The sequence below is a fragment of the Lepidochelys olivacea genome, assembly GCF_965140295.1.
Source record: "Lepidochelys olivacea isolate rLepOli2 genome assembly, chromosome: 2".
NCBI classification, from domain to species: domain Eukaryota; kingdom Metazoa; phylum Chordata; order Testudines; family Cheloniidae; genus Lepidochelys; species Lepidochelys olivacea.
In genome coordinates, this window is record NC_140412.1 from 134,915,216 (window position 1) to 134,927,879 (window position 12,664).

The 12,664-nt window shown below is 41.9% G+C and overlaps 1 protein-coding gene across 2 annotated transcripts in view; it reads right to left on the bottom strand.

Annotated features, from left to right (window-relative positions):
* The window catches only part of LOC311515465 (uncharacterized protein), a 297,106-nt gene that overhangs the window by 183,437 nt on the left and 101,005 nt on the right, over positions 1-12,664 (bottom strand). Inside the window, exons 5-6 of one of the 2 annotated variants that reach the window (XM_084618551.1) lie at positions 2,578-2,624; positions 613-640 (exon numbers count right to left, since the gene is read on the bottom strand). The gene's annotated coding sequence lies outside the window, so the exon portion shown is untranslated. Of the gene's footprint in view, positions 1-612; positions 641-2,577; positions 2,625-12,664 lie in introns of those variants that run through there. The other variant, XR_014710144.1, reaches the window with a different exon arrangement.

The window sequence follows — 12,664 nt, forward strand, 5'->3', positions numbered from 1 at the left end:
GAGCTACACAGGGGCTTTCTGAAAAAACTGCTACATCACATTTTTTGGCCCAGCCTTGACAACCAGGCACACACCTCCTGTCCATTACTATGCCTCAATATTTTAACCCTGAAGTGAGAGCTGATCTAAATAGTTATTAGATACTTACATACTATACAGGCTCATGCATTTAGACACAGTTTACCTATGCCAGAAATAACAATTAGAATCCTTATTTCATTTCTCTACCATATATCCTACCTGGATTTTGTACTGATCTCTCTGGCAACAAAAGCCATGGAGGAAGGAGGGAAGGTTTTTTGTTTGTTTTTTTCCATGGGGCAGCTTTAAGGGTTTGTTCACTCACAGAGACCAGTGCTTCTGGAGACTTGTGCATACTTTCTATCCTTAGTGCAGGTTACTGTTTTGGGCACTACCAGATCAGATTAAAAGATCTGGGAAAGAGGCTAATGTAGCTTCATTTCATTTTGGGCAGTGAGAAAGCAGGTAAGAGTGGCAATTTCATGCATACTCTTATGTCAAGTTGTTCATCTTACCTATAATCAGCCTTTTTGTTTCTTTTTAAAGTGAACATGAAGCTCGTTGTTATTTTTTTCAATCACTATGAAGCTGGACCTCAGAACCCATTAAAGTCTCAGGACTAAAGAGGAATGGAATAATACAACATTACAAACTTTGCTCACATTAAATGGATTTACAATCACTATAAAATAAAACAATATTGAGACAGGAAATACAAACAAATTTAGATCGAGGAATATTTTAACAGAGGGAGAGGGGTTGGGAGAAGGGGAGCTATGTTTAGGTGAAGGAAGTCACAGATTCCTCACATGAAAAGTTTCAGTGCAAGGGAATTCTCACAGAATACATATTCACTTTGTAAAGTTCCCCACTTTTGAGCAACCTTGTCTTGTCTTATGAGCACCTCCTAGGAAATCCCTGCCCACGTAGCAGTTCCAGCATGGCCTCATTTACCCAGCAGAACCCCTGCTACAGGGCATTTCAGCTATTCACCAGAGGAAAAAATAGTCTGAGAGACCAAGAAAAACCAGACAGCAAAATTAAGAGAAAATCATGAAATATAAATCTGGAGAGAGCAATATGGGGAAGGTGGGTGTGGAGACAGAGAGATGCCCTGAGTTATAAAGTAATTGCCTGATTTAAAAAAAAAAAAACCTAATGCACTTCTCTCAAATTCTCCTCATTAGTACAGACTGAGCAGTTAGAATTACACTTTACATTTCAAAAGGTAGCAATGCAGAGCTAAAACTGAAGACAGGTTATGGGGAACTTGAATTTAACACAAATCTGTTTAGAGTAAGGATATGTCAATTCCTTGACCCCAAGTTGATTCAAACAGATATCCATAAGTCTCTAAATAATTGTTACATACAATGACCTGCAACACATGACGACAGCCATTTTAAGTATGGGCTGGCCCCATTTTCCTTCCTTCTCATTTCCCAGCCTGGTTCACACACACTCCCATCACCAACGTTCATTCCCACCCGCCATGTAAAGACACTCAGACATGAAGCAAGGATCCAGCAGTAAGAAGAGTATAAACACTTTGCAATGCATCCCATAAAATATGATCAAAACCCTAACTTCACTCATTTCAATTCAAGTCCTCCTGTGCTCCCTGCTGTTCTGGTAAGTTGAGGGAAGTTTGGGCCCTGCTGAGGAATGGACAGCCTCCTTACATATCTCTCCAAGTTCTCAGATGGAATCAACCACTGTCATCTCCAAGGACCTCTGCATGACTTATCTCTTATCCACTGACCCTGCAGAAACCGCCCTGCAAGGTTTCAGTTAGGTTTAATCTGCGTGCTTTGAGAAGCAACAAAGTGGAAGAGCCAGCATCTCTCTGTATTTCACCTCCAAAGCCCCTGGGTCACATACCTTTACTATAGATTAAGGCTACCTCTACATTGGGATGCACTTCAGACTAAGGGGTGTGAATTGCAGCACATACCAAAGTGCTGCACTGTAACTGCCCTGTGTGGATGCTGCTGGCATGAACTAAAAGGAACCTAGTTTGTATTAACATATTCCTATTCAAGCAGATCTATGTTAACACAAAGTAGGTACCTTTTAGTTCACACCAGCAGCGTCCACACGGGGCAGTTATAGTGCAATGTTGTGTTGCGTGCTGAAATTCGCACCCCTGTAGTCTGAACTGCAGTGCACTTTAGACCAGCCCAGAGTCTTCAGTAAGTTACTCCCTTCCCTCTTTGCTCTGTAGAATCTATCATGCTCCCGGGGCAGCTATCAGTGGCAGGAGCCACTGGAAACATGCTCTGCAGCCAGTGTTTATAACAAAGCAGGAAAATCAACAGCAGGACAATGGCAGGCTCTCTCACATAAGTGTCTCAAGATTCATGGTGATCTATAGAACCTCTGGCCTCTTCCAGAGGTGTGTATGGAACACACACTCTGCTCCCCCAACAGAATGTCATGGAAACTTCTTGAGTTAAGGACAGTTTCTCTTCACCGATGCAGATTATTCCTGCATGAGGGTGAATGGGATTTTTTTTAAAAAGCAGTATTCATGACTAAATGGAAATATGAACTTACTGCTCCTCAGCTGATTGTGCCATCTGCATTTCCTCTGCTTCTTCTATCTGAAAGAAAAAATGATTAAGCTAATTAGGTACAGAATTGAAAGTCTTTCCAAATACTTTCTAAAAGTCTGTTCCCAGCCTTGGAAACACGTATGCACATGAATGGTTTTATGTATAAGAATAAGCCATTGAAGGGATCTAAATGAAAATAATATATTAACTCATAATGGAATGATGCATCAGAGCCTAGTTCAGTCGTTCTTACCATTATTATCCTTATGTCACACACATAGGCACGCCCTTCCCCCGAGTAAGGAGACCACATCAGTGAAAAGAGGTTGCTATACACCGTGGTTCTCAAACTTTTGTACTGGTGACCCCTTTCACATAGCAAGCCTCTGAGTGCGACCTCCATAATAAATTAAAAACATTTTTTAATATATTTAACACCATTATCAATGCTGGAGGCAAAGGGGGGGTCTGGGGTGGAGGCTGACAGCTCACGACCCCCCATGAAATAACATTGCAACCCCCTGAGGGGTCCCAACCTCTAGTTTAAGAACCCCTGCTCTACAGTATTGACTCAGTATGAACAGAATTAGGCCCTTGGTTATTTTTCATAATCCTGAATTGCAAGACCTCCTTTTGTTAACTAAGCCAAGTTATTCTTAACACGGTGTACTTTTTAGTCCAAAGTCTCAACATAGACACAACCTGTGCTTTAAGATTGAGCACTCACACTATTTGCGCCATAGGTTGAATCACTCTTCATGCGCACAAGTCTGAGCTTTGAGGGGCATCATAAAGCACATAAACAAGGAGGTAGAAATTGAAAAGTCCTTTGGGAACCTTGGGCCAGATTTGTCAGATGTGCAGAGAATCTCCAACTCAAATCGAAGACAATGCAAGCTGTAGCCCCTGAACACGATATCAGCATCGCCAACTCTGCCAATTATATCGCAAGTCTTGTAATATGAGAGATTCATCATAAAGTCCTACAGCCACATGAATACCACAGAATCTTAGCTTTCCTTTTAAAGAACATGCATGTTTCTGTCCTTCATGATTGTGGAGAAAAGCTTGGAAACACAAACCATAAGAGATCAAAAGTTAAGAAAAATGTCAAGTGTATTATTTAAAAAAAAAATCTCATGATTTGGAGGATGGGGGGCTTGATTCATGATTTGAGCATTTGGAGATGGCAATATTGTCATGTTTCCTGAAGTTTGAAGGTTTAGAATATTATTTTTAGTGTAGCATATACACTGTACACAAAGGCTCATTTAAATAAAACATTTCAGTTCTGAAATTAACCAGTAAGATCTAGAACAATACTATGGCAAGGCCAGAATCAGAGTAGGTAGTAAACAAGCTTACTGAAAATCCCAGCTTTATGTAAACAACAAGTTTAGACGTTTGTTGTACTTCCCAGGTTCTAATTTAACCAAAATGCTAGCAGAGTCTCTGGATATCTCTCTTCATGCAATCTACAAACAACAGACTTCAAGCACAAAACAGAAGAATAAAAACCAAGTAGGATGGGGTAATTCATCGGAGTTCCCATTTTTGCAATCAGTATTAAACACGCTCATTCTCTGCTGCCCAACCCTCTTTACAGTGCTTAGCCTAACAAGGCTGAACTGCACCTAATTAACTCCCAGCTAGGAGTGCCTCCTGGGGAATGAACCCACCACTCAAACTACTGTCTGGCTTAGCAGTATTTCTTCCTATGGCACTACAAACAGTGAGATGCAAACAGAGCTTGGGGTTTTCTCCAGGGGGCAACAAAAGATCTGTACAACCACCACAGGTAGGAGAGATTATTCCATTTTATCTGTCTAGGTGCTTGTGTCTCCTAGTTTCATGTCATTCTGAAAGATAAAAATAATGGCAGTATGTGATAAACAGTATATGAGCTTTGGCATGTTGGGGTCCTGATTTTCCACTGCCTTGTACATTGTGCAGACATTTATGTCTGTGCAAAGCAGGTGTAAACTGCTTCCAAATCAGAATGGGAATGTTTTACATTCACTTTATACTATCTGATGTCAATTACACCTGTGCAAAGCAATAAAGTATCAGGCCCTCTGGCTGAGATGTGGATCAGAAACAAGACATATCTGTGGACACAATTACTGTGAGTGCAGAACAGCAACTTCAGACAACACAAGTAGAGGAGCTACTCTGAGCTCTTACTCACAGCATGGAACTGATGGCAGAAGGAGCATTGTAATTAACGTCATTAGGGCAAAATTAAACATAAGACCAAGCTATGATTGGTACAGCAGAGAGCCAAACCCTCGCATTCTTATAGCCCACCTTAACCCTCCTCTGTGGGAGGATGGTAAGGTCCCAGCAATGGATTTGTTGGAGAGACCTGGATGGAAAAAAGAGAGGGAGCTGATTAAAGCCCCCACTTAATTACAGAATAAAATAAACATGGTTACCTGCACTGTACACTGTTACCTGCCGGGTAGTCCCAAACATCTAATAATAAAGTTGTGGCCTGACTAAACCAATGTCAATATGTCTCCTATCCTTCTTTTGGCATAGCCAGACAATGGTGGTAGTTCTAACATACTGCATCTGTATGTTTGGTAGGCGCTTCAAAGCATGTAGAGATGATTTTTCTCCGTTTGGCCTTTAAACATCTCGAAATCTTGATCCCTTGAAATCTCATGTTCAAGGAGTTTTTTATAATATATAAAGGCCAGGAATGTCTCTATATGCAGTGGGTTCCAGCATCGCACTTTATAGCTTTTACAAAGATTCAAATGTCAAGAGATCCTCTCCTTGAAAAGCGGGACTTCAGTCACAACAATAAATATGTCCATTGTGAAATACAACATGCCCACAAATTTGCCTGGCTTGCTGTCTTTCAGAATGTTCCAAATTCAGGCTATACCAGCCCCTCACTCAGATTCCACCATGTGTTTCAAATGTGCAAACAGCAAAATTCCTTTTTTAACCACCTTATAACTTTCACAGATCACAATTAATTTTCACCACACTATCCAAAGGTACATCTGGGACCCAGGGACTGTCACCCTACCAAAATTTCTGCCAATACAGCTGTTCAAAAAAGGTGTTTTTAAATAATGGGGGGAAAGGTATTTTCCCCCACTCACAACCTCCATTTTTTCCCCTTAACATTTCAAAATAAATTCATTTCTGGGCTAGCAAGCTTCCCAGATTGCAGCCTGAAAGGTTTTAAAAAAAATTGCACCTGAAAATGATGTCTTAAAATGGCAACACTTTGCCACCTTAAATATAGGGTAACTACACCTTGTTTATTATTGAGACCAGATCTTGCAAACACTTAAGCAGGTGTATCTTTACTTAAATGAGTAGTCCCTGTGATTTCAACACTACTGTTTATATGAATAAAGTGGTGTTTTTACTTATGTATTTGTAGGACTGGGACCTTAGAAATCTTTTTTTATGACATGTAAAATAGTTCATTATTTAGTTATACATCTTATATTACATTCCTTTCAGATAGCTCCTCTGATCAATGGCGCACAGATCTGAGGATACTAGCCTCAGTGGGACAGAATGGGCAGTAGTTTATTTTGATTAGGAAAAATGCACTCTCACAGGTATACAAATACAGAATGGTAACGTCTTGGCTTTCTTGTGGATGATATGGCACTCACAGGACTGAATTTGGGCTTGAAGTGTGAACATTTATTAGTTTGATCATTTTAGGATAGACTTTTACATTACTTCCCTGTTGGCAGAGCGTATCAACTACTCAGACCCTGGCAAGCAAGCATTTTTGATTATTTTTCCTCATTTCAAATACCATAGGATTTATTGTAATGAAAAATTAAATTTCTTTATTAAAGAGAAAAAAGAAAATAAACTTAAAATAAAGACGTATTTTGAAATATTTTCTTTCCACATAATTTATACTGGAGAATGTAATGAGAGCTTAATCAAAGAAAAAAATGAATTGGTTTTAGAAGGGCAGACAGAGTTCTGACTAGCCTAGGGCCAGGTTTACTTTATGTTAAGGCAATTTGTGTTTTATTACTAGCATACTTGTTGCAGCATATAACAGAGACCCAACACACACAAAAGAAGACCACGGCTCATATACATCAAAATCAAATGGAAATGGTTTCCTGCTGGTGGCATAAGAGCCAATATATTTGCTGGAAAGCAGACAATTCTAATCTGCCTCATGAAACAATTAAGAAAGGGCTAGTTAATGGATCTATTCTCCAGTTGATGTACATGAAGAGTAGAACTCCCACTGCATATTATATGCAGGCAATTGTGTATATAACACAGAAATTCTGATTTCTGATTCTGATGACTACTGAGGCTGATGATGTAGAATACCAAAAGATCATAGCTAAAGTTATGCATGCCAGGCCCATTTTAAAGAAAGGGCAGTTACAAAATAATCTTAGTTTGATTTGTGAAAAGACTGCAGCTGGAGTCCATCCCTTTATCTTATTCACAGCCCTAGTCCCCATTAACTTCAAAGGGTCTGTTTGTGGGCTCGATCTTGTGAGGTGCCGGACACGCTGGCTCCAATGCAGCAAAGCATTTCAGCACCTGGTTCATTTTAAAACATGCGAATAACCCCACTGAAGCCAGTGGGACTGTTCATGTGCTTGAAATTAACTATGTGCTTAAGTACTTTGCTGGACTGGGGCCAGAGAACTCATCAGTTTATAGGATCGACTGCTGTATGACTAAGATGAGCAGGATTTATTTAGCCTTCAGTGTACAAGGCTTCGAGCCTGATTCAGATCGCACACTGGTGTAACACAATTAACTTTTGCTGTAGCTCAGTGTAATTGAAATATTCAGGGCCACCTTTCTCGTTCATTACAACCAACTCTTAAGGGAGGAACTTTGGCATGTTCTTACAGATGGTGGGGGAAGGAAGGGGGCAAAACCTCCCTCTTCTTGACACAAGCCAGGGACAACTTCCATCCCTGTGCTCCCTGCTAACTTTGCAAATCACATCATCCAAAGAGGGGAGGTAGAAGGTGAGGGCAGAGGAGAACATAAGTCTGTCCCTCCTCCAAACTGGCGCCCAAGAGAACACCGAGCATAAAGGCAGGTAGAGCAAGCACAGCTTCTCTGCACACTGCAGCACATGGGGCAAGATTGCGAAGGTGAGTCCAACTTACTTCAACTTAGAGTCCAAATGTGGCTGCAATGCATAAAAAACAAAAAAACAATGGGACACAAAATTATTCAGGAAGGAAATCTGAGTGCTGTAGGATTCATTCCATTAGCATCAATAAATCTTTCTATAAGCTTAGTGTCATGAGTCATTATTTCTAATGTGAATGCAAGCAATATGGAACACCATGTGTGTGGAATATAAGTAATTTTCAGACCACTAGGGATGTCCATCAAGGGGGAGGGGGACACAGAGCTATGGAGCGGACAATACAAGGTTCGGGTATCTCAATTTCAGTAAGTGATTTGGAATTGTGAAATGCTTCTGCTAGCATTTAGCAGTGAACTAATTAATTAATAACAAAAGTTATGCAAGAAGGTATAGATTTTGGTAACTTATCACAGCTCAGTGGCTATATAAAGGAGTCTCAGAGTGTCATTCTGCTATACTGCCCACTTGTTGCTCTTGTATCTCAGCTTCACACCAGCACCTTTTTTGCATCTGCTGCAAGGAATATTGAAATTAGGGCCTGGGTGCTCAGCACCTGGATTCAAATGGCAGCATTAACCACATGATGACCACATAGTAGGTGAATGAGTATGAAAGTGTTCCTGGCTATACCAATTCCCCAAAATTCTTATATTTTCCCATGGATAAGACCATTCCTTTCTGGACTCATTAACTGCCTGACGTGGCCTCACCACGAGGCAGCACATCCAAACATGGTTAATAGGTTTTTGAATCTTATAAACACATTCCTGAAGGGGGTCTCTCTGCCTTTCCACAGCACTGAATGTTTTGGTCTCTGCTGAACCACTCCATAAGTGGGAAGGTGTTTACCCTGATAAGTTTGGACTGGAACTATTTATACTAATTGTAACCATAGAAGGTTATACCCTTTCCACAGCTTTAGGGCATCTTGCTACACTGGTGACTGTGACTCATGGCTAAGCTGAAGGAGTGAATGGCAGACCATTTCTCTGTCCTGAGAAGGCAAGAGCTATGATTAACTGGTACATGTGTTAATTCACCTTGGTTTCCCTCTTTTGGGCTTGACAATTGAGTGGTCCCTTTGTGGATTAATAGGCACAATAGTCCATTTGTGCCCAAGACAAACTGAACTGTAGTTATGTAGAAACAAATAGATTTGGCTTTAGTACTTCCTTAAATGCAGCTTGTTTCGTTGCTCTGCATTATTATTCTTTATAGGTACTTTGGTAGATACAGAGCCAATGGAATCCAGCCCTCATGCTGGATCCACCCACATAAAAATGAATAAAGAGATGGATGCACAAAGAAACAATAAGAAAATCTGGACCCAACGGGGGTCTGAATGGTGGCCACCTCCATCTCTGCATATTGTGCTTTCAATTGCCAGAACTACAACTGAACAGTACTGCCTAGCTTTACCTGGGTAGCCCTGCACAATTAGATATTTAAATGAGATTTCAGAGTTAACACCTGGAACAGTTCACAGCTCTAAGAGCTGTTTCAGACTTTCTGCAGACTCAGAAAGACAATGCAGCATTCATTACATTTAGAAGAGAGTTTCTTCACAAATGTAAGGGCAGGAAGTATTTTTGGTCACACTTTATATTAAAATATCCTTTATAAATGAATCAATGCTATAAGCATGTTAGACATGTGTACTACTGTTAATGATTACTATGAGCAACCTTTTGATCAAACTCTAACAACTGATTAATGCACATTTTAATACATATCTAATTGTAGCAAAGTATCCCCAGACATGCCTTTTTGTGACTTGTCCATCATTAGATAAACCACCACAGACAAGGGATTGCAATTCATTCCCCTTCTTCTTCTAGCATTTGGTTTATTACCAACTTAATTCAAAACTCCCAGCCGCCTTCAGGCTTACCAGTTCTTTATACCACTCATTGGCTAGAACTCCTGTTATAAAAATCAAGGGAAGGGTAACAACCTTCCTGTATACAGTACTATAAAATCCCTCCTGGCCAGAGGCATAAAATCCTTTTACCTGTAAAGGGTTAAGAAGCTCAGGTAACCTGGCTTGCACCTGACCAGAATGACCAATAAGGGGACAAGATACTTTCAAATCTGGGGGTGGGGGAAGGTTTTGGTATGTCTGTTTTGTGTACTTGCCGGACACAGATCAAGGAAGCAAGCAATCCAACTCCATTAGAATTAGTAAGTACTAGCAAGGGAATGTGTTAGCTTATTTTTGTTTTGGCTTGTGATTTTCTCTGTGCTGAGAGGAAGGTGTATTCCTGGTTTTCTTTTTGTAACTTTAAAGTTTGGCCCAGAGGCAAAATCCTCTGTGTGTTTTTTAATCTGATTAAGATTATCTTCCATTCTAATTTTACAGAGATCTTCTTTTATCTTTTTTCTTTATAATAAAGTTCTGTTTCTTTTAGAATCTGATTGGGGTTTTTTTTTTAGTGTCCTAAAAAACCCCAAGGTTGGTCTGTGCTCATCTTGTTTATTCTCAAGCCTCCCCAGGAAAGGGGGTGTGGGGGCTTCGGGGGGAAGTAGGAACTCTAAGTGGTCCTTTCCCTGAGTTTGTCTAAATCACTTGGTGGTAGCAGCATTACCTGGTACAATGGAGAATTTGTGCCTTGGGGAGTTTTTAACCTAAGCTGGTACAAATAAGCTTAGGGGGTCTCTCATGCGGGTCACCACGTCTGTACCCTAGAGTTCAGAGTGGGGAGGGAACCCTGACAACTTCAGCTCAGCTTTGTCCTTTCCCTGATCCAATAACTTCTTTCCCCAGTCCTTGGCCTGGGAGCCTCCTGATTTTTAGTCACATGATCTTTATCCTGTGTTCCTTTCACTATTCTCTTCACTTGGGAAGGGGCATGTGGGGGGGAGGGACATTAAGCTTGGCATGGGATGCAGCTGGGCCCTAACCCCTTAAAGGGGCAGCTTACTCTGTGACAATTATTAACTTTTTATAAACAAAATGTATCCTTAATATAAATTATAGCATAACCATATTTTTTTTTAAATTGAAAACTGGACACAGATTTTGGAGCACAATACTGCAGAAAAGGAGTAAATTCTACAGCAAGTTCAATGGTCACAGAATTGCAGCACACAGGTATTCCTGACAACAATGCTTACCCGCCTCACCGTATTTTTGGGAGACTTAATTTATGAATGTATGTAAAGCACGTTGACATCTGTAGAAATGCAGTGTACCATAGTCATAGGAGACCTGATTCTTCGCTGCCTGGGACTCTGCATGTTCAGTTACATCTAAGCATAAGTGTGTGTAAAAGGCTGCCATATTGATTCAGCAGGGTTTCATAAGGTATAAGGCAATGGAGGACTAGGACCATGGTGTGGAAATACCCAAGTATTGTATATCTTGTAAATTATTTCACATACCTCTTATCCCCCCATGTGCTCAATTGCTTCCTGAGGGACATAAATGAAAATAAAATTAACTGAACATTATTTAGACTGGCTTTTAAATAGGATTCTTATAACTGAGAAAGAGGTAATAGCTTCTCAAATAGAACCAAGCTGTTCCTTCATTGATTCAGCATTGCCTAGAGGAGATATTTGTAGAGAAATAATGGAAGCAATCTGGTCCCATTTCTTTAAAGATGTCCATTCAAGCTCTGACCTCCTTATGTAAGCGGGGGAATGGTCCTGGTACTCAGGGAACTTTCCTGATTTATACACTACACCGGTGACATGGGCTAGCGAAAGGATCTGAGTCCTCGCCCCCACTTCCTTTACCCAGAGACCTGCCTGACCTCGAGGGCTCCCCTTCCACTCTCCTGTGTGGCGGAGTCCTCGTAACCCCAACAAGGCTGGGCCCAGGATTCCTGGGGGGCTCCACCCCCAAGCTTGTCATGGTCACTTAGGGCAGGGGCTAGGGTAACCCCACTCCAGGGTGCTCTCTCTGCACTGGATGCTTCCCTGACCCACTGATCATTACATACAGTTCAAAGCAAATACAATTTATTAAACAGCAACCAATTTAAAAAAACAAGGAAAAAAGGGGAAAGGTTAAAGGAAAACACACTGCCCCGCTCTGTGGCATGGGGACATCACAACCAGCATCTCTGGAATGTAAGGGAAGTTCACCGTCTGTTCCTCACAAGTCCCAGGCCTCCTTCTCAGGCCCTGGCTGTTCTGCAGGGATGCTGCGGATCCGACACTTGCTCTGGCAGTGGCCACAAGCCCTCAGGCTCTAGATGGCAGGACCCTTCTTCCTTGCGTCGCCCCCGCCCCATCGGGGTTACGATCCCCCTCCAAGTTTGGCCTGCCAAGCATCTTGGCTGCGGGCATCCCCCTGGCTCTCCCCAGCTGCTCACCACATGTGGCTCCACACTGCCCCAGCCCCAGCCTGAGCCTCAGCTCCATCTCCACTCTGCGCTGCTCTGCCTCCAGCTCCCTGGGCTGCTTCTCTGGCCCCTCTGGCTCTGGTTGCTGCAGCTCTGCTCCCAGCACAGGTCTGCTCTGCGGGCTGCTTCTGTGACTCTGCTCCCAGCACTGACCTGCTTCCTGGGCTGCTTTTCTGGCCCCTCCGGCTGGCATGGCTCTGCTCCCCAGTTCAGCTTGGGCCCCTGCTTTCTCCTTAGCTTGGCCCCACTCTGTCTGACCCAGGCAATTCCAGCTCACATGAAGGACGGGACCCCTCTGGCCTCCTGATTAGCCTGCCTGCCTTGTCAATCAGGCTGACCTGGAGCATTGGCCTCTCCCCATTGTTCCTGGGGATTGTCAGTCTCAGGGTCCTAATTTCCCATTGACCCTTCCCCTTACATTATATAAGGTTAAAGTTAATGGGGAATATTAGGTATTGGATAACATAATTCAGTTACTGACTACATTTAAGTGTGTTCCTTTTTTCGTCACACAATCCTATGTTCTTTTTGAAATCAGAACTCCCACTGAGCTCAAAGGACTGGGTCACTGAGGTAGGATAATCCAGTGGATAAGGGACTAGCCTAGAATTTGA